Here is a 21,951-nt window from a genome sequence, read left to right as displayed (position 1 = left end):
GATGCGGGCCGAGGAGGACGGCTGCATGCAGAGAGGACAATTGGGTTTGCTCATGTTGTTTTGGCATGGACAGTAGTCTCTTTGTTGATCGACCTCGACTTACAATACGGTCTTTAACCTTAATGATGATCGCGACAGTGGAGTGTTGAGACCAAACGTGCGGCCAATACTGGTGGGCATTTCTACTCAGCTTTTTATTATGTTCATTTTCACTTCCACGGTCGTGGCTTTACTTTTCTCCGGCGCACTGCTACCAGAAGAACCCGCTGTACGCATGGGCGGTAATCCGCACATAATGTGTTCTTCCACGGGCAGTAACTAGTTTTCAAAATTACATTATTAATTATTTTATCATTATTTTGTAACTACAAAATGGATCGGGCAGTGACGTTTTGCCACATCTTGCATGCTGATCATCATGCAAATGCATGTTCTTTACAATTAGGGCATCTTTTAGCAGGGAAATCAGTATAGTATAGTGGTTTTCCTGTGTGGGTGATACGATGAATAGTACATCATGAAATTGTGTTAACATGTTTAATTTCTGGACAATTCCTGAAATAAATAAATAAATAGAACTAGAAAGGTCAACAAGGTTTTATGCAGCATTTCAGGAGCTGATAGTCCTTTGCCTGCTGTTCACACAATTTCATGAGGAGCCTATCATAGGTCGGTCCTCTTTTTTTGGTGTCAAAGCTATCTTGTCAGCAAATGTCAGAGATGCAGATGATTGTGCAGGTTGGACCCACTTTGTTGAATTCAAGTGTTCAGAATAGCTTATTACTGTAGATATATTCACAGCGTTGGGTTTATTGTCAGTCTGTGTGGTAACAAGGCCACTGCAGTTTCGTTACCAAAGAAATTGAAATGGTTGCTTACTGAAGTCGCATGGAAAGCCATTTACAGATGTAGCGATACAGCGCTGGAAGATAAATTGTGCAATATGTTGTAGAGAAAAATAGATCATGGTGGCAGAAGTGATACCTCAGCACAAATAAAACTAGTTACATTAAACTTGGCGGGTAATTTTGTTCACAGCACCGCAGGAGGGAAATTGGTTTAGTGACTGTTGTAATAAAATTATTCTTACAAATGATCTGCTGTTTGTTCCCATTTGCTTTGATTGAAACTGGAAATTGCCCTTTGTAGCTGAGCTATAGAGGCGGAAAAATGGTTTCTCACAGGATAGAGTACAATTCATAATCTACTATAATGATACAGTATGCTGTGTCATTTCCCATTATGTTTATCTCAAATCGTAATACATAGGGTATTTATTTGTGCCGAATACAACATTTTATCAGACTAAACAAAGACATCGCGCCCAATTCCATTTAGATGTACAATGGAGCACGATACAGTTTAAAAGCTCTCCTGGTTTTGACTGAGGCAGTAACCTCCTCTCTCTGCCAACAGCTTTTCTCAAGGGCCTGTAAATTCCTTTGTGATCCTGTCATTGGCTTCAAGTCGCATTTGCTCACATTCTCTCCAGGGATCACAAAGAACTCTGGCTAAAACCAGAATCCAGAATCAGCACAAAGCAGCCCTGAGAGACACAGCAGCTTTGAATGGCAAAGTCATTATATTAGCGGCAGCTTTGGAAGATAGTGAGTTTATCCATCCATCTATTGTCTATACCACATGTCCTCATTAGGGTGATGGGTGAGGTGAAGCTTATCCCAGCTAACTTCAGGCGAAAGGTGGGGTACACCCTGGGCTGGTCACCAGCCAATCACAGGGCACGTATAGACAAACAACCATTGACACTCACATTCATACTGATGGACAATTTAGAGTGTCTAATTAAACTAACTTACATGTTTTTAGGATGTGGGAGGAAGCCGGGAATATTCATGCATGCACGTACCTTGGAGAACATGCACACTCCACATAGAGGAGAAATTCAAAATTCAAACCCTGACTCTCTGGACACTGAGGCCAAAATGCTAACCACTCGGTCAGTGAGTTTATAATTGTTCAAATATGAACGCGGCATGCATATGTTTACGGTTGAAATTGGCTCACATGCAACTGTGTCAATTTGAACAGCACAGTTTAAACAAGTCTTTTGGACCATTTTTTTGCCAATTCCCTCCTTGCTCATTGCTCATTATTTATATAATGAGCACAGAAATGCTGTATTCTGACCGTTTTCAAGGCAATAAAAAGGGACCACAGACTTTTCTGGATTGGTATCTGGGGCTCAGTCTGAGTTACAGCAGGTAGTGTGACACCATGCAAATATACAACATGTGCAAACTACAAAATCTATGAGTTTTGTAGCAACAAAAATTGCACATATGCGTCGCATGACCAAAAAATAGGGATGTCACAAGATCTCGCGAGATTAAAACGTGAAAAAAAAGTCACGTGGGCACTAGGCTGGGGACGATAATAAATAAATTAAGCACACAATAAATGAAAATGAACTTGATCGTTTTGCTGGCCTCAATATATTGCCATGTACATACGTGCCTGTTTTCCTTGTCTCTCACCTCCAAACAGGCGGGAAGAGGGTTCCTTAGAACAACGACATGAATGGAGTGAGCCATTTTGTCAGTCATATGGTCTCTGTGCCTCGGTGGGTGGAGGCGGGGCCACTAGCATACACACAGAGTGCAGAAGAGTGTAACGTAGTAGACGTTAATTAGATCAATACCCTGCTAGGTTATCATTGTCCATTTCATAGGAGCAGATCCTTTCACATGTTCAAGAATCCCATCTTTATCCTTGTTGATGATCGCAGCGTTTGCAGCCAATGTTGATGTCTCCAGAAGAGTCTGCCTCACGCTTGGGAGACATAATGGAGGTCAAATTGAAATGGCAACGCACAACTACATATTACTCTGCTTCCATATTCCCCCGCGTGCATGTAACTTCTTCACTTTTTCTTTTTGGAAAGCACTAATAAGTTATGGGACCGCGTTCATAACCACGGAACATCGTAACACAAGGACCAGCTGTATCTTCAATTTAGCATGACAACTCTTCCTTTTTGCAAAGTTGCCCAACCTTTGAGACAATTTTCAAGCTGTACTTTTAAGACTTTTTTCAAGGTGTTTTCAAAAACACCGTCATCTATTTGGATACATTGTGATACATTGTGAAAGAGTTTGCAGGCAATTGCCGATCAAGTAAAACACCTGCACCAAAAACGGATTTATTTACCACCAAGTGCAGCACTTGTGATGCTGACAGAAAAAAATAAAGACGCATTCCGAGCCTGTTTGTACCACTCGTGAGAGGTTTTGATAATACTACTTGTACATATACCACAAACATCTCACTGCAGAAAACACGCTGTGGTATAGTGTGACTTTCAACTTGCACTCGCTGTAAGGTGCTGGTGCAATGTGCTGATTGTTCGTTATGTGTGAAAGATTCATGAAAATAAGCTTTTTAAAATGACTTTAGCTTATGTGGGCTACTGTACTAATGTGCCCATGTTTCTGATGCATAACCAAGACAGATGATGAAGCCTTTTGCACCTTTCTGAATGTTGAGATGACATTCCAGCTTGATTGTTCCTAAAGCAAAGGAACCATGGTTCAATTTCCACAGCTAAGTTCATCTGTGAGTAGTGTGCTCATTGCTTGACCATGTCCCTACCACTTCCAGGGAAGCACCACATTTGAAATCCAATTACCTGTAGAGAAAAACACTTTGCAGCTGACACAGGTGGACAGGCTGTTCCCATTGTAACGTTTAACAGAAAGAAACAGGCATGTTGATCTGTGGACTTTTATTACCGGTAAGCTGCGAGAACCATAGACGTTTTAAAGATATGCGTTGCCTGAATGACATACCCAAAATAAATCAAGAATAGCTGCGTAGCCATCTGTTTGAAATACATGATCTTATTGATAGGCAAGACCTCAGGGAATAATAATTCCAGTTCAGCGACATGCAGTCAGGCATAGGAAATGAGGCTCTGGCTCATCTGTCATTATAAAAAAATTAAAAATGAAGAATGATACCATAAAATAAATATCAATATTTGTCCATAACTATATTCTAAATGTATTGTCTGTATGATCCCAAATGTTTTTCACATTTCTTTAATAAAAAATGCTCAGTTTGCACATTTTCTGAAACCTAAGATGAAGCTGCCTCTTCTCGGCTTACTGCGCAAGCCCTGCCTAGCTTCTAGACAATAAAATACAGAGAAATGTCATATATGGAGGCGCTTGCAGCAATTGCTTCATCCTGAAGGGTTCGGGGCGTGGATGGTGCTTGTCACTGTCGTCCTTCCACGGAGAGGAAAAGCCAACATGTTACTTGTATGTTACAACGAAGACAGTGTATGAAAATCGAGGCACAATTTTGGCAATCATTTTTGACAAAAACTGAATGCTATGCAAACTGGGGTGTACAAAAAACGAAATTTGACTGCATTTACAGTAGATACTGAGTCACTTTTGTAACTTTGTTTTCATGGTTAATGAGCTGCTGTGCCTGTTATTTTATTTCCAGCCGCATGTTGTTAATCCATGTTGTCAGAGAAGTAGATCATGCAGGTGCAGGAATTATATGCATAAACATTGCATTAATTAGCCCAGGCCACTGTCATGCCGATGTTTATGCCACCCAGTCATTGTTACAGAGTGCCAGCATCCCATCAGAAACCATACTAGTATTTTTTATGACTCTGTGAAACTGTATAGCACTGCACAGTACACCCATTGTAATGTCCTTCTCTGAATTTCTTTTCTACTGATCTAGTATTGAACATCAGTTGTGTAAAGCAAATAATGTAGGAACACAGGTAAGCTTATTAAATTATTTGATCACTTGTGAATACAGTCGTGTGCGTGTTCTGTGTACATTTAACCCCTTCTAATACACAGACACACCTTCCCTCTGAATTAAGCAGTCAGTCCTCCATCATATCCCACTGTCACACAGCACAGATGCTGCCTGAAGAGGGGCCGAGAGAGACGCTTTGATTCAAATGCAGAACGAGCCGGGCTTATCTGCAGGATTCGTGTTGCAGCATACATGATCTGAATACAAGGCACTTCCAGACATTTCCATCAGGCTAGCTACTTCTCTATCGAGATTGATCAAGATAGTGTCAAAGGAAGGAAAAGAAATATGAAGTGTTCAGCTGTGTTAAGTGTCCTTGCCTCTCACCTGAAGCTACTGACTCCATAAGGAGTCATCACAACCAGTGTAACACCAAAATGCTGGCCGGGTATTTGATTTAGACAGAGAGAGTGATGGCTTTGGAACATGCGAGTGAAGTTGCCTGAGTGAATATATGTGGAACATCAAAGTAAATGGCGCCATTCAGAGAAATGCTTGTGTTTTCTCCCTGGCCTTCACCTTGCAGGGATGAGCGAGATCAAATGTGACAGGAGGAAACAGGCCTATAAAACAGAAATGCACCTGCAGTCGTTTGGCTGCATTCACTTGACTAAATCTAGTTGGTACTGCGGTACACTTTACATACCTCGCTGTCTTTTCTAGTCCATAGACGAATGTTTCCTGTATATGCTGTCAAGCGGCCTAGTTAGGGGCAATGATCGGAGCACAATGACACTAATCGGAGCTCATCTTTAGTCTGTCCCAAAGTGAATTGAGATGGCCTGGCATGATAAAAGAAAGGTAGGCAGCAAGAACAAGGGCAGTGGCTGCCCTAGTTAGGCTGCGCAGAGAGCTGTCTATGGGCCTGGATATAATTCTCTGTTTCAGAGTGTTGTTGGCATGTCATGAAGATTTTAAAGCAGACGGGGACAAGAGTTGCAGTGAGAGAGAGCAGCCTGACAAGAACAGATGGGTATCATCTTTGTCAACTCTGACATCACCCAGTATAATTTAAGTGTTTCCCAACCTTTATTGAGAAAAATCTCACGGCACACCACCAAACTAACATGTTGTATGCAACAAGTGGATGCTCAGGTTAATTATGCACCTCCTGCCATTGAATGGAAGATATTATTTGTAGTAAATAAATAATCATTTTGGACACATTAAGTGAAAATGAATAATTTCCCGTGGCACACTTGATGAGTACTCACTCAACACAGTTGGTTAGGAATCTATAGGAAAGTAATCTATACAGACAGGTATGCACTGTATATGTAAATATCACACCTCCCTTAAAACACACTGTACGACAAACAAAATACACATTTGAATACATTTTCATCTGAATTTGCACGAAATGTAAAGGGTTCTTGCTTGGTAGGTCTGTCACAGGTTTTATGGTAACAGTTGTGTAGTTTTTGCATCACGATAATCAATAAATCAATTAATCACACGGTAATAGAAATGAAGTCAATCATTTTGCTGGCCTCGATATAATGGCGATATACTGTATGGTTGTTTTCCTCCTCTCTCTCTGCCACACAAGCTGGATGACGAGGTTTCACTCGGTGCATTTGTCTCAACACCTGGGCGTGTTGGTTCTATCGCGGAATGAATGGAGTGAGTGAACCCTCCTGTCAGTCATTCCGTCTTTTTGTCCCAGTGGGGACAGGTGGGGCACTAGCAAGTGTGCACTCGCTAACTGTGTGTGTCATTTGCTACACGATTGAATACTTTCTTTGTGCCTGTTGTGTATAAAAGACGATATAATGTCAATTTCATCCCGTTTGCGCATCGTCATTTTGTGACATTAAAAAGTCTGCAAAAATGCGCAAAAGTCTTTTGCGCATTCACGAGAATCAAGTGGTGTCCCAGTTCTCCTTAAATCAAGGGATAAAGGGTAAGTGCTAAGGGGTGTACAGCTCTAGAAACTAAGTGTGACTTGAAACATAGGGGAAGGCGGAGTCTACTCGGATACCACACTGCAGCTACAGACGAAGCTGTGTGACGCAAGCAGGTGATAGTGGGAACCTTCACTGACTCGAAAACACTTTTCCTGCACAAACAGCACACGCTTCTCCCCATCTGTCTCAAGGCTTAACTTTAGACTATGTTTTTGTGCCCCTTATCTAGCTTCTGGTACGGCGTGGCCTTCGCTGATTGTACCACGTGTGAGCTCGTACTATTTCTGTTTGACCTATGACATGCTTCAAACAGTTCATTCATTCAAGTAATTATTTAATAAAGCACTATTTCTATAAACGACTTGTAATCACTCACTCAATTATTAGATTAATCGATAATTAATTTAACTTATATTAAGGCTCTCAATTATTAATTCCATCAAAAAACATCAATGCAAACAGTTATTCTAAAATCTTTGTTATGATGACAGACAGCGGCACAGCGTGGCTCCCCACAGAGTCACACAGTGTCTGACCCATAAGACACATCAACACAATGCAATTCAAACACCATATATGTATCCTACTCCAAACAAACACGTCTCTAGTCCATTCATTGCAAAACCACTTCGAGAAAGCGCGCGAGAAGTTCACTGACACTCAGAACATCACAACAACATCTTTATTATGAGTGTATGTGTGGTCTAAATAAACAGAAATGCAATGAAAATCAATAAGTGGATATTCTTATCACTCACCTTGTAACTCTTAATGCAAAAGTACAATTTGCTGAAGTTAAGTGTGCTGGGAAATCCCAGAAAATTCACTCAAAACATCTCAATTGAACTTAAATGATGTGGTGTCTTTGAACGCAACTCCTCATTGCCCATGACAACACCTTTAAAGTCTGATTCAAATATTCTTCCATTAAATAAATCAGTGTTAGGTAAATAGATTTTCATACACGTGGGCCATTTCTTGACTTGATTTATATTATAAGTGAATTTGGCGCTGTTAATACATACAAATATGTATAATCCTGGCCTGTCATTTATCTTTCTTTCAGTTAAATGCAGTAAAAACTGCAGATTTCAGACAAGATAATGGTAATAGTTTAATTTATTTTGAACATGCATACAAGTTACATTGGAATACATCACATAGTACAATTTACTGTTCCACATGTACAAAAAGGAGTAGGAAGAAGCAAATCTTATTTAATCCTACCCCACGTCCGTTTCTCATCAATTGCAATACATTTGTTCATTTCCTGTATTCCAAATGTACTCTTTGCTAGTTTAAAATGCATGGGAAAATGATAAGGTGACATGATAATATGATAAGGTAATATAAGGTAAAATAGTGTGACATGGTGTTTAAACATGATTAATTAATATGAAAACTGTGATTAATCTGATTAAATTTTTTAATCATTTGACAGCCCTAATAAAAAGTAATTTGAAAATGCCAGGTGAGCCTGATTAAGACGTTTGGAGGGCCTCATGTGGCACGTGGGTTGCAGTTTGCCCACCTCTGCCCTAGAGGATCACTTGGATTTTTTTGCTCATATGCATAACCATACATTTTAATTTAAGTATAAAGTGGCTGAATTGTAAAAGAAAAACATGAAATGAATTAGCATACATACGAGTTTGACTTTAACCGGAAATGGCGCCAATAATTTTTTTGTTAAAGGTCTCTCTATCCTCTCTCTCTTTCTCTCTCTCTCTCGCTCTGTATAGTTCGTTATTAGGTTGCAGCAGCATCCACAGAGACAGACAGAGGCAGCCCTCCTCTCCTCTCCTCTCCTCTCTCTCCATCCAAAGCACACATTTACCTCTCCGTCTCCGGTGAGGTGGCTAATGGAAGAAGAGTCCGTTGTGGAGCGCCGGTCTCGCTTCTTACCTCTCAGAAACTCAGCGGAGGAGTAAAGGACAAATGCCGGTTTTCGCCATAAAAGCGGCCGCCGTTCATCATTGTGCCAGCACGTCTTGGACACAGCCTCTAGGGAAGTTATTTGCAGTACGAGGATAAAAAAGCTGCTTGAAGTCGTCGTCTTCGCTCCAGTGGATCTGAGGACGCTTCCAGCCGAGGTAAAACAGTTGTTACATTCAAGCGCAAATAATTACAGGAGAAAACGTTGCGTTCAAATGCCTGTTAAATATAATAAGAAAGATAATAACGCTCAGTTTTGAATGACAATATCAATACAGTGTTTTTTTTATTATTGTGGTTGTAGTTTGCAGTAATGTAGAACTGAAATTTGTGATACTATTTAGTCATGATGCAAAAATATCTACACTATGATGCAATGTGGTTTTTCACCAATGCAACCACCAACACAGTAATAAGCATACTGCTACTTAGATTAATACCAAATGTTGTAGGAATATGAAGGAATGAATTACAACAATGACAACCGATGTTTTTATGATGTTGGCAGATATACATTTTTAATTATTTTGGGGAGTGCAATTATTTCTAGTAGTATATGATATCTAATGTTGACACAATATCCCTTACAGTCGCTCATTGTAAACCCTTGATCTGCATTCTTTATAAACTTGCAGTTGTTTACAACAACCCAACAAAAAACAATCAATTAGAATGGCTTGACACAGCTATATATATCTTTTTTTAATTGGCCCTCCATTGTAAATTTGTAAATTTTGAAAAGTAAGAATTTACAATGGGGGCTGAGTGGTTAGCATGTTGGCCACACAGTCATGAGATCGGGAAGATCTGGGTTCGAATCTCCGTTAGGCATCTCTGTGTGGAGTTTGCATGTTGTCTCCGGGTACTCCGGTTTCCTCCCACACTCCAAAACATGCATGTTAGGTTCACTGGAGACTCTAGATTGTCCATAGGTATGAATGTGAGTGTGAATGGTGCCCCGCGATTGGCTGGCAACCAGTCCAGGGTGTATCCCGCCTCTCGCCCGAAGGCAGCTAGGATAGGCTCCAGCATACCCCCGCGACCCTAGTGAGGATAAGCGGCATAGAAAATGGATGGATGGGTTGAATGATTTCAAGGGCAACTGTAAACCCAATCTAGTCTTTAATCTAGTCTTTATTCCTCAAACATCATAGTACAGCACTTCATTATTAAAAATGCTTCTGATTGTGCTGTGGAGACCAAAAAGCCGAAGCACTGTTAGAGTTTTTAAATTCTTCTGATACGACACTTTGCAGGTTATGCAGTCAGTCAGTATGTTTTCAAAGCTGTATCTGAAAAGAAGCAGCAGTTTAAAAGAGAATTGGCCGTCTGGTTGTTGGTCATCAAGAAGAAGAACAATCATTGTATTGATTGACACCTCTCTAAATAGCCATGGGACCAGCTGGACTCTTCACCTAGATTGGCACAACAATGATGACAATAACAACTGACATCTGTTGTATAGCTCGTGTAAACATTATGCCCAGTGATAGGTGAATAATTCAGCAAAGCATGCGATGTTGCATGTGTTACAAATAAAAAATGGCTGCCTTGTGCCAACTGGAGCATCCTGATATTTAGCTCAAGAGGAGAGGGAGAAGGGGTATTTTCAGATTACAAACCGTCAGACCACAACTTCAAGCCATAAATAATACACTAAATCAGTTTAATTGCTGTGGTTGTCCCACAGGTATAATAAAAATAAAGTGTAGTCACTTTCAACAGGAGGATCCTTTAAGTATCTGTCATTCCATCAAATTAATAAAGGATTTAGGTCTTGCTTCCATTTTAGCACAGCTTTTTGAGTGACCTGAAAAGCAGGCTGTGTTAGTGGCCTCAATTTGCTTACCAAAAAAAGGAAGGAAAAAAATAACAGGTTATGCTTACTCATAGCCATTTAAGTCCATCTTGCCTCTCTTGTTCTCACTCTCTCATCCATTTCACACACACACACACACACACACACACACACGCACGCACACTCTCTCTCTCTCTCTCTCTCTCTCTCTCTCTCTCTGTGTCCTGCCACTATGCACTCGCTCAGACTGTGTCTCATCACATCTCGTCACTCAAAGCAGCACTCTGCCCTCAACTGCTTGTCTTTCTTGCACGCACACAAAGATGCACAAAGGCCCATAGCCATGTCTAGTTGCACCTCTCATACTATATTCATGTATAGGTCATGTCATAAAATGCTTGTTTGTGACTGACTTTTGCTTCATTTCCCTACTTCGGAAGCTTTTCTTTGTCCGTGATAATGTCAGAATGCAGTAATAGACATAACCAGTAGGGATGCTCTGATCCATCAGCCACCGATCAGTATCAGCCGATTTTCGTCGGAAAGCATGTGAGAACCCTGTGTGCAGTGTAGAGTCCTGCTCTAATGTCTTGGGTAGTGTCCCCCTTTCCTTCACACTGCACAGGCATGCAGCGGCAAACCCGACATGTCTGCTGTGCTGTGAGAGTGATGTAAAGTATGCATTCCGCAACATATGCCACAAAAAATATTTCACCGGGGTAGCACATTATAAAGCTTTAATTTAATATGGCACTTAACAGAGTATGGTGAGTTTTTGAGGCTCACGGTGAAGCAACAGTCAGTCAAACAGCGACTAACTTAGTCAACACTCGCCCGTATGTGCGTGACAGCCAGAAGGCTAAGCAACCCGAAAAATAATTAACTCATCGGACTAGATGACCAGCCTTTCTTAGCGGTGGAAGACACCGACTCACTTGGAGCATTTCTAGTGCTACCTGGAAGTCCGGCATGAAAAGCTCCACCAGACAATGTACTCTCACATCGATTAGCTCCTTAAAGATGGCGTCTCATCCTCTGCGTTTCACAAGTGATACAGTATGTTCTCTTGTTCAGTGTGTTCTCTTGAAAAAAGTAAGTAAAATATGTTTTTGTCAAAATGAAGGTGATTTTATAGTTCCTTTTTCTGATCATATAGCCAATAGCAGGGGGGTAGCCAGGAATTCTGGGTGATCGGTATCGGTTTCAGTCTATCTCACTCATGGATGATCGGTAGGGGTGTCACGAGATCTTGCGAGACTAAAACGTGACGTTCCTCGTCTCTCGCTTCCAAACAGGCAGGAAGAGAGTTCATTCTGTGCATTGGTTCAGCACCTAGACGCTTCATAGAGCAACAGCGTTCCATAGAGCAACGGCGAACAAAGTGGGACCTCTTGTCAGTCATACAGTCGCTTTGTATCTGTGGGAGGAGGTGGGACTGCAAGAGTACACACGCAGCAAAAGAGTGGAGCTTCGTGAGGAGCAATGCAAGGTAACATAGCAGAAGTCAGTAGAGAAAAAGATGCTTGCAAAGCCAAATACCACAAGCCTGTGTGGGAATATTAACAATGAGCAAGGTGAGCCCATCAACACGAAGGAGCAAGTATGCCGAATTTATTCAAAAGTGGTAGCAACATCAAAGGCAACAAAACGAACCTGCTCACCCAACCCAGTTTTCCCGTCTGGGAAAAAAACTACAAAACGAGATGCAGAACCTCCGTCCCGACAGTCAGCACACACTGACACATCTGGTTAGCAAATGAAATACAGACGGAGCAGCACAAAATGTGTGTGCTCACAGAAAGAAATGCTGCACTTTAATAGCGTTGAAAAGCCAGCATTTCAAGAAATGCTGCAAACGTTAGACAGCAATTCCACAAATTTACAGAGTAAAAGATGCCATATAAAAGGAAATATTGCATTTTCTGGATATATTATTATTATTTATTGTTATTATATTTTATCATAACATTGCTGGTTTATTTGGTCTCAAATAATATTGTTGAGTGTCAATGTGTGGGACAATACACATTTCCAAACGCACCTGCATTGTTTTGTGATGCGGTTAAATAAAAAAAGTTTGTTTGTCATTGTACTTTTCTTAAAATTAATGTTAAAATTTCGTCTCGTCCATTGCCTCGTCTTGTGAGCTGCGTATCTCGTGACACTCCTAATGATCAGTAATGGAATCGGCAGCGTAAAACCCTTATCGGAGCATCCCTAATAACCAGTCATGTGCAAAGGCTTTGACCAATACTGTTACCCTTTCCTAATATCAACATAACACAGACAGAGCTGCAACAAAGCACAAACCACTGGTAACTAATTTAAGCACAGTAACGTCATGTAAGATTTAGCCAGAAAGTATTTATATGTCTTTGGACTGATGAAAACAAAGTCAATATGTGTGAGAGGGATGGGAAGAGAAAAGTATGAAGAAGGAAAAGAACAGCTCATAGTACCATAATGTATTTTACTGCATTATCCAACAACCACAAACAGGCTAAATTAATACAGCATGACTGTATTATTTGCGGGCCGCATGGTGGTGTAGTGGTTAGCATGTTGGCCACACAGTCAGGAGATCGGGAAGACCTGGCGACTCTAAATTGTCCATATTTGTTAGTGGGAATGTTAGTGGGAATTTGTCTATATGTGCCCTGCGATTGGCTGGCGACCAGTCCAGGGTGTACCCCGCCTCTCGCCCGAAGGCAGCTGGGATAGGCTCCAGCATACCCCGCAACCCTAATGAGCATAAGCGCCATAGAAAATGGATGGATGTATTATTTGCAGATTCATTTTAAATGCAGCAGTAATAGCAAAATGTGAGACAAAAAGTGAGGAAAAAACATGAAAAGCAAAACAAATGTTTAGAACTACAAATTACCTTTTTAAGTTGCTTCTTTTTGTAGTTTTTTTGTGTCCTTTGAGAGGTTAGTCTTTGAGAAGAACAAGACAACAAGAACAAAACAGTCTGGAAGACCCTGAATACCTACTAAATACTGATACCTCCTGCTACATCTTTTTATTCTCTGGCAAACCAGGTGTGTATGAGGTGTTTTCAGAAGCAGAGTGTCGATGTATTATGCTACTACTCTACTGTGCAGTTTTAACGACAAGCTACATTCACAGATAATCCCGTTATGATATGTTTATGAGCGAGGGAAAACAGTTAGCTCCAAATCTATTTGTGGTGGTCCAAATTTATTTGTGGCATTAAATGAACATATGGGAAACACTGTGTTTTTTTAGAATAATATAAGAATAAGAATTGAGAATTTTATTTTAGGAAATAAATACTGCCTGATGTTGGAATCGGTAGTCTTTTGCTATGTTATGGAGGTTTGTTTTCCATTTTTTCATATCACAGGAAATAGCACCAGATTAGAACTCAGAGCCACAGTGGGATTTCAAGGCCGGGCCATTTCTAATCTTTTTTTTTTTATCTGTGGCCTGACTAGGTTAAGAAGGAAGCTGTATTCCACAGGGGCATGTATAATGTATTGGGTAGTCCTGTATTAAATATCTGCAGCATTGGAGGTTGTATTCCTATTTGTCAGGCGATTCCACCATAGGGCATGATAGATCAAGGTATTAGATGAACGTCTCACTGGTTTTTATACCGAAGGGTTGTCATATTATAGCAGATATTGTGCCGTCTCAGATAAATTTTTTTAATGGAAAATATTTTTTAAAGTAGCATCACAAAGGCAGATACTCCGGGAATGAAAACATCTCAAATAAAAGTAATAAATGAACACACTCTCAAGCGACACAAACAGACGTCTATATTTAAACATCCTCACCGGAGATGTCGTCATCCCTCGTATTGGAGCACCGCGTCTGTCGGAGAAACCAAATTTTCATAGACCCTTTTTGTACTGCGCATTCTCTGAGCTTTTTATAGCACTAGATCACAGCTTCTTGGTATTCTCGACAGGTGCAGGTAGCTTCAGGTGAAGGGTGTTTGTTCACTGATTTGATAGCACTACTTTTTTTAATAACATTCCGGAGCAGTTACTGTGTATCATCAGCAATGTCGGGAAAGAAACCGACAAGAACAGTGTTCCGTTCTGTTCAGCAGTTTGCACTTATAGCAAAAAAAAAAAAAAAAAAAAAAGGTCAACATGAAAATTCAAATAAGCTCGATAGGATCACAAATACAGTATAGCGGATTATGTTAAGTAAAGTCTGAACGTGCTTATGATAAATAATGAACTGACTGCGAGTATTTTTTGTCATATTTGTCAAATGAAATCATGTCACAATTCAATGTGTAGCTTTAGAGCAGGGGTCACCAACATTTTTCCTTGTGAGAGCTACTTTTACAAAATGAAAATGGCCAAGAGCTACTCATTTTTGTAACATTTATTTTCAGATCTTATTTTAAACCCAAACAAAGCGAATATGCTTGTTTTACCAGAACTTTAACAAAATGCTGGTGTCCACAACTCACATTTTGTATTTCAGAATGCATTTCTTTCTACTGTTCTTTCATTATTAACTGAAAACCTGGATGAAAAGCAGGCCTGCGGGCACCTCATGTGGTCGTGGGGGGCTACCTGGTGCCCGCGGGCACCACGTTGGTGACCCCTGTTTTAGAGAACGATCCCCGTCATTGTCACTGTTTCTTTTCTTTCTCTTCAGCTCTTTGGGTTGCTTTTATCTATTCCTATTACTTGCAAGATGTTCCCGTTTTATTTGAAGCAAACAATGGAGGGAGACTGACTAATAGCTGGCATGAGGTAGACACCATGACATCAATTGATGCCTCCTTTGAACCAAAGGTGGCAGGATCAAGAACGGACGCTCGGTTCACCTCGTCAGCAGCTGACGTTACGATGGAATAGTAATAATAAGGTTGGCATATTCAAAGTAGCACATGATAAATGATATGGTGTTTTTTGGCTATGTGTTGTGTGTATATACTGTATTGATTGGTCACAAGGGTGGTGACTATTGCATGATTTCGGAATTATTTAAATCCAGGTGGCCCACTAACATTATGATTAATATAAAGAAGGTGATCGAGGGGCAGAACCATTATTCTCCCTTTGCAAGCCAGACTGCTTATGTAATCATCCTTGTCTGTTACTTCTGTCAAGCTGGAAACGTATTTGGCTATGGCAAAATTACAGACCTGATTAAACCTTGTGTAGGGGTTATGCATGTGCTGAGCAGTAACCTATCCAATTTTGATAGCGATCCAAATAAAATTACAGAAAGAGGACACTGGAGTTTGTCCTTTTTGTCCTAATGTTACACATCATTAATTGACCAGAAAGTAGGTTACTAACTAATATTGTAGGAACAGCCAAACAGTACCTGTAATGGGTCCACTAGATGTAAATAACTGCATGTAAAAAGGTTGACAGAACACAAGTGGCTCAGCACAGAGCTACGTAGTGCTGAAACCTGGAAGTGTGAGTTGACGCCATGTCCTGCAGTGTATGCAGTCCACACAGTATTTGCTAATTGACCAACAGATGCCTTCATGGTGCCGTCAGGTGCAAAATTTGGACTGAGGCATCTGTGGTGATAGAGAAGTCTAGTTTCTGTCACAACCCAAAGTGCCATTGTCTGCAACCTTCATTGCTCCCTTGACTTCTGTGTCACTTTCATTCCTGTTGTTATTAAACTTTGGCAGATGTGCTAATACCTGGTTTGAGATGTTCTACCTCTTTTTTCTTTTAAAAACATTACCTGTAGCAATAATCTCAGCCATTGAAAAAGAACATGTACACTCATCCCTCGCCACTTTGGGACTCGAATTTCCCAGCTTCACTTTATCACAGTTTTTCAAAAATATATTGATTAATAAATCATGCAGTTTTATGGTTGAATACGAGCTATTATTAGTCCAAAAAATATGCAGATTGAAGCAAATTTTACATATTTCTTTCCCTAAATTATGCATTTTCAAGCATGCAAATGGTTAAATTACCAAAAATACAAATATAGGACATTTAAAAGACCTGAATGATGATATATAGTATTGCACAGTAATGTTGAGACACACACACCAGACTTGATCACCGGAACAACAGGATTTTATTGCAGGTTTATCTCACAACAGGCACAATAATACATAATAAAAATCCCTAATAAAATCACAGGCTACTATTAAGGCCATAACCCACATCAAGCTAAAAGTCAACTCTGAATCTTTGACACCATTTCCTGTCTGGTTGCCACTCAGCGCCAGTAGGGAACACATTTACAGCAACACACAGGCGCACAGGTCTTTATGTCTTAAATGCATTACTTACTCTTATTATGTCTACTGTATTGGGTAGTAAAAGTGTAAATGTGACAATAGGGGTGTTAGTTCATGTCTAGAGGGCTCTAATAATGTTTAAAATCGTATTCAGAAGGTCATAAACTGGTTTTCTATGCTCTTACTATGAAAGTATTCAATTTACAAATAAGGAATCCTACTTTGTGGAAATTCACTTATCACGGTCAGGTCTGGAACAAATTCACTGCAATGTAATTTTCCACATTAAGAAGCACTTAGAGAAAAGCACTTATCCACATTTTATATTCTTTATTGCTTTAACAATAAGAAGCCCCTGAGGTATTTAAGGGCTTTCCCAAGGCCTACTTAACAATGTAATGGAATGCTGAACATCTACATTCAAAACAATATGACTTGGATTTTTTTTTCTGGTAGAGAAAATACTTCAAACCATTTTTATTTTCATAATGGCAGATATTGTATTGGACTGTATGGACTTGTGTCTAAGTGGGGTGGGGTAGTGTCATCGAGTTACATAAGAGGGTTTTCCTTCATGGCGTCATGAAAACCCGGAACATTTGAGCACCTCTTCAAAAGTGGAGCAAACAAGTGAGGGAGATGATAGATTCTTTTCACGTTTGGTGATCATAAACAGGTTCTAGGGCCGCGGTCAGAAACCCGCAGCTCCGGACCGGCATGCTCTTCAGCCTCTTTTTTGTGGCTCCCATCTCAATGCTTGAATATTTTGTTTTAATAAAACACCTGAGTGGGGAAAATGCACATTTTTTAAATTTGACTTTCTGTGAGACTGTTCTGGCTGAGTTCTGGCTGGCGATCGAATGAGGGCAAGGAAGGGAGGGGAGCCAGTGTTTGCCTGCATATGCGTTGGTTGAGTTGTGACAGACGCGTCTTTTCTCCCCGCAGTAAACGAACCATCAATATACCACCCCAAAGTGGAACATCTCAGAAGAAAATAGTTTTTAATTCCGCACAGACAGATTCCTTTGTCTTCTTTGCCAATGATGCCGGCTTTCCTATATGCTTGATATGTGGCAAAAAACAACAAAAAACCCTGAAAGACATTTTCAAAACAAACACTCAACACTTTCTGAAAACTAGTCATTCATTTCAAACTAGACCTATCAGTGTAACAATGGTCAACTCTGCAGTTCAGCCATGCACACGACGGGCTCGAACGAGCGACCACGTACTGTAGGTCCACTGATAGGCTCCACACACGGGTGGCGACGTCGCCTCCAGTCCATTCATTTTTTATGGAACCTGCGAGACAGGGTGATAATGGTCTCTAATGAGACTGTAATGAGTCTCTGTCCTGGCAAGCGACACGCCGAACTTGTGTGTGTTAAATGTTGTGCTCGTGCAAGTCATCGTTCACACGCTGGCTTGCGACGCGATCCCAGAATGTTGAAAAATGTTCAACTTTTCATCGCTGTCGCCCGGATGAGGACCAATCAGTTTCATTGACCGAACAATGAGAAGACAGGATGCTATTCGGTACGCTCTCGCATTTAAGGAGGGAAAAAATTATACCTGCCGTGTCAGATTTCCTGGAGCTATTTGACATTTCTAAAAAAAAAAAGAATATAGTGATGTAAACAAAAAAGCAGTGGCATGGGAACTTGTTGGTACCAGGTAGGTTTACATTAGTTGACACAGATATTTATGTAAGTTCATCTGCGATACTAGCAAGATTTGATACTAGCAAGAGTACTTGAGTGACACCGTCCGCCTTTTCTCCTCTGAACTACATTGACACCCCAAAATTCCCTCCAAATCTGACAGCCAGTCAGATACGTGGGAGACTCGTAATTTGTTCTGGATGTGATAGCGTCGCTCACCAGTGTCGTGCTCCTCGCCATAGCCAGCGAGCTAAAAGAAACAGGCTGTGCTGCACATTTCAGACGGGGTGAGGTTTAAGGAAGGTACTAACACAACCCCACTAGTTGGAATCTGTTACACATGCACACCGCACTTCTATTTGTTGCATTCCGTTGCTGTAATTGGTAAAATAAAGAAAGATTCAAACTTTTAAAAGTTATTTATTTAAAAGATATTTTAAGCTGATGTTTTGTGGCTCTGGAGTATTTTCTTTAGTGGGCGAGGGGGCAAAATGGCTCTTTTGGTCATAAAGGTTGCCAGCCCCTGTTCTAGGGACACATCTTACTGTTATAACATCAAAAAAGGAAATTTTGCATAATTAATTCGGACCTAGCTCAGATACTTGTCACACAGGGAGCGATACTCCCGGCATTCCTCGAGGGAAACGGTCGAATGCCTTCTCCAGATGCCTTGTCAAATAAAATGGAATAAAAATTGTTGTTCAACCCGAATAAGATGACTGGCGTTTATGGCTGTCACTCACGGCTGTCTCGTGCACATACACAAAAGCAGTACCAGAGAAGCGACAATCAATTTGCAGACATGCTCTTGTTATGATGGGCTATACATTCAATGATAGCTAATGTTAGTAGCTAAACTTTGCCAAATCACTATCATTAGCTGACAACACATAACTAATACGTGTGTGTGTGCCTTATGTGGGGTGGAGCCTTTAAGCACGTATTTAAATTCAACATCACATCTAAGTAAAGATGCCTGGGCACTAATATCGCTGTCAAATCTCATTAAATCAGATTTATGGAGTTTAATATGTTTTGTTTTCCTGTATCATGGAAAATGTGCGTATAATGACCAAGTATGTCCTTTTAGCTACTAAGAAACCAGATTATTGTTGATTTTGAATGATTTTGACAGACAAAATATGCTGTTCTACTTTATGCTGATGATATAACATTAACCTCACACGCTAATATTGACTGAAAAGCGAAGATGATTGAGTTGGAAATTTGTGCCCTTGTGGTATTTCTGTGTAATCGACACAAGGTTTTCGTCACGTCAACCTTTACCCCCCCCTCTTTCCACCCACATCAGCTTGCTTAGCCGTTGCATCCGAACAACAAGGCTGTTCCACACTGTGGCCTGCATTAAGATGCAGAACACTCTCGTCGACTTTTTCCTCATTGATCTTAATCCTTCCCTTCTCCGCTATGAATGATGGCGGCAGGAACGAGCCCCCTTGTTCATGGCATGCAGCAGGCCCATTGCTGTACATAATGATGAGACCACGGCTCGGATGAGAAGATGTTTCTCAATGAGGGAAGATCAAGATGTCAGTTGCTCAATCATTATGTTCCAAGCAGATGCCTGTAGAGAGGTTAAGATAAGGTCATTTTCACGCAGGAAGGCAAACTCTAACTACAAACCCTAACTACACAGTTTTTCACTTTAAGATTTAACTTTCAGTGATGAGGGGTGATGGGATTTGCAAAATAAAAAAATAGGATTAGTTCAGAGTATATTACATAAAGTGTTTCATTTTTCCTAGCATGTATGTCAATATGATAAAAAAAAATGCGTGTGTGTACAAACTAAGTATCTGATAGGTGAAATAACGTTTTTTGCCTATTTCACCCAGGGATGCATTTACTTGTGCGCTTTTTATTTGGGCACTCTGAAGGCAGTAACACCATGACTGGCTGAGACCTGTCATTCATTTCATGTCAGTACAGTAATCCCTCGTTTATCGCGGTTAATTGGTACCTAACCCAACCACGATAAGTGAATTTCCATTATTTATAAATAAAATATTGTTGTAGTTAAAGCATAGAAAACCTGTTTACGACCTCCTACATACGGTTTTTAATATTATTACAGCTATCTAGAGATGAAATAACACACCTATAGTCACCTTTACACTAATATTATCCAATACAGTACACTAGGTCCCCAACTCACGAACATCCAACTAGTGAACATTCGGAGATACGAACGCAAGCTGACTGGTCTATGTTTTCATCTATTTTGCCTTATAAGCCCATATTTATGTATATTTAAGTCCATATTTCACATGCTTGACCAGTAGAGGGCACTGTGACACTGCTAATGGGACCAACAGACGATGAAGACCAGGGGGAGGAGACGTGAAGAAAAGCTAAGTTGTAGCTGTACATGCAACCCGGCACAGCTTGTGATTAAAGTTATGAAGAGTCAGTAGGCCTGCTTAATTCTACACCACCCACAGAACACGACCTCTTTTAGAAGAGTCTAACGACGACGACGACTTGTCCTTTTTTTTCAATAACCCCTCCTCCAACTCCACCACAACGACGTATGCTCGACCACTCCTCTTCAAAGGTAAATAACATTTATCATTACATATTATTATATCATTTTTATTATTGTTTTTTTCATTAATTATCCTCGTTTAATATTACTACTACGTCCAAACTCATATTTACATACATACGTATATACTGTATATATATACGTACATGTAGTACCTATATCATTGGTAATATTACCTTTTCCCCTACTTAAGAACAATTCGACTTAAGAACGGTCGTCTGGAACCAATTGTGTTCGTTGGTTGGGGACTTAGTGTATATATAATCAGAGAAAATAAGCCATTTAAGACATGTTGGGGATTCAGAGTTGAGTTGTAGCTGGAGTCAGTACGGCCACAACAGTAGCCTTTATTATTATGATGATTATGACTACGATGATAATTATTTTTATGTTATTATTGGGCCTGTTGTGAGATAATTCAAACTGACAATAAAAGCCTGTCGCTGGCAATGAAGTCTGGTGCATGTTGCAAGTGACACATAGTGGCAGTTCAACATCTTGTATTGCCTTAAATTGTATTTTAATTCATTTAGAACATTTTTTATGCTTGAAAATGCTTATTTTAGGCAAAGGATATGTAAAATTTCCTTGAATATTTTTTTTAAGTAATAATAGGCCGTAGCCAACCACGAAACAGCAATCATGTATTAATTATTTTTTTAAAAAAACATAATAGAATGAGGGAGCAATGTTCAAACCCCAATGTAGAGAGGGACGACTGTAATCCCATTTTTGTAGAAGTCATTACTCTGAAAAAAACCTAAACTGATTGAGACTCATTCTGTCCAAAGTAACACCACCATGAACAACCCCAGTGAGAGCCACCATTCCCCCACCGGGTTGAAAAATGAAATAATTAGGCAAGAAGAAGCTTTTTTAAAATTTTACATTTTAATCTTCCTTCTCTCCCTCTTTTACACAAATCACAAATACATAACAGCCGAAGTGTGTTGAGATGAATTGGACTGATTCTATTAGATGTGGAGCGTGCACCGTCTCACTTCCACATCATATTGTACAGCCATGAATCAAGATTTCCTGATATATACAGTCGTCCCTCGCCA

The 21,951-nt window shown here is 40.2% G+C and overlaps 1 protein-coding gene across 7 annotated transcripts in view; it reads left to right on the top strand.

The window, feature by feature from the left end:
* Nucleotides 1–21,951, top strand: part of dlgap4b (discs, large (Drosophila) homolog-associated protein 4b) — a 143,029-nt gene that overhangs the window by 12,589 nt on the left and 108,489 nt on the right. For 6 of the 7 annotated variants that reach the window (XM_054783324.1, XM_054783330.1, XM_054783327.1 and 3 more), the window contains exon 3: nt 8,456–8,806. The gene's annotated coding sequence lies outside the window, so the exon portion shown is untranslated. Of the gene's footprint in view, nt 1–8,455; nt 8,807–11,741; nt 11,936–21,951 lie in introns of all 7 variants that reach the window. The other variant, XM_054783322.1, reaches the window with a different exon arrangement.

The sequence above is a fragment of the Dunckerocampus dactyliophorus genome, chromosome 8 (assembly GCF_027744805.1).
Source record: "Dunckerocampus dactyliophorus isolate RoL2022-P2 chromosome 8, RoL_Ddac_1.1, whole genome shotgun sequence".
NCBI classification, from domain to species: Eukaryota; Metazoa; Chordata; class Actinopteri; order Syngnathiformes; family Syngnathidae; genus Dunckerocampus; species Dunckerocampus dactyliophorus.
The sequence above is the reverse complement of the archived record's forward strand: the minus strand, read 5'-3'. Positions and strand labels throughout refer to the sequence as shown.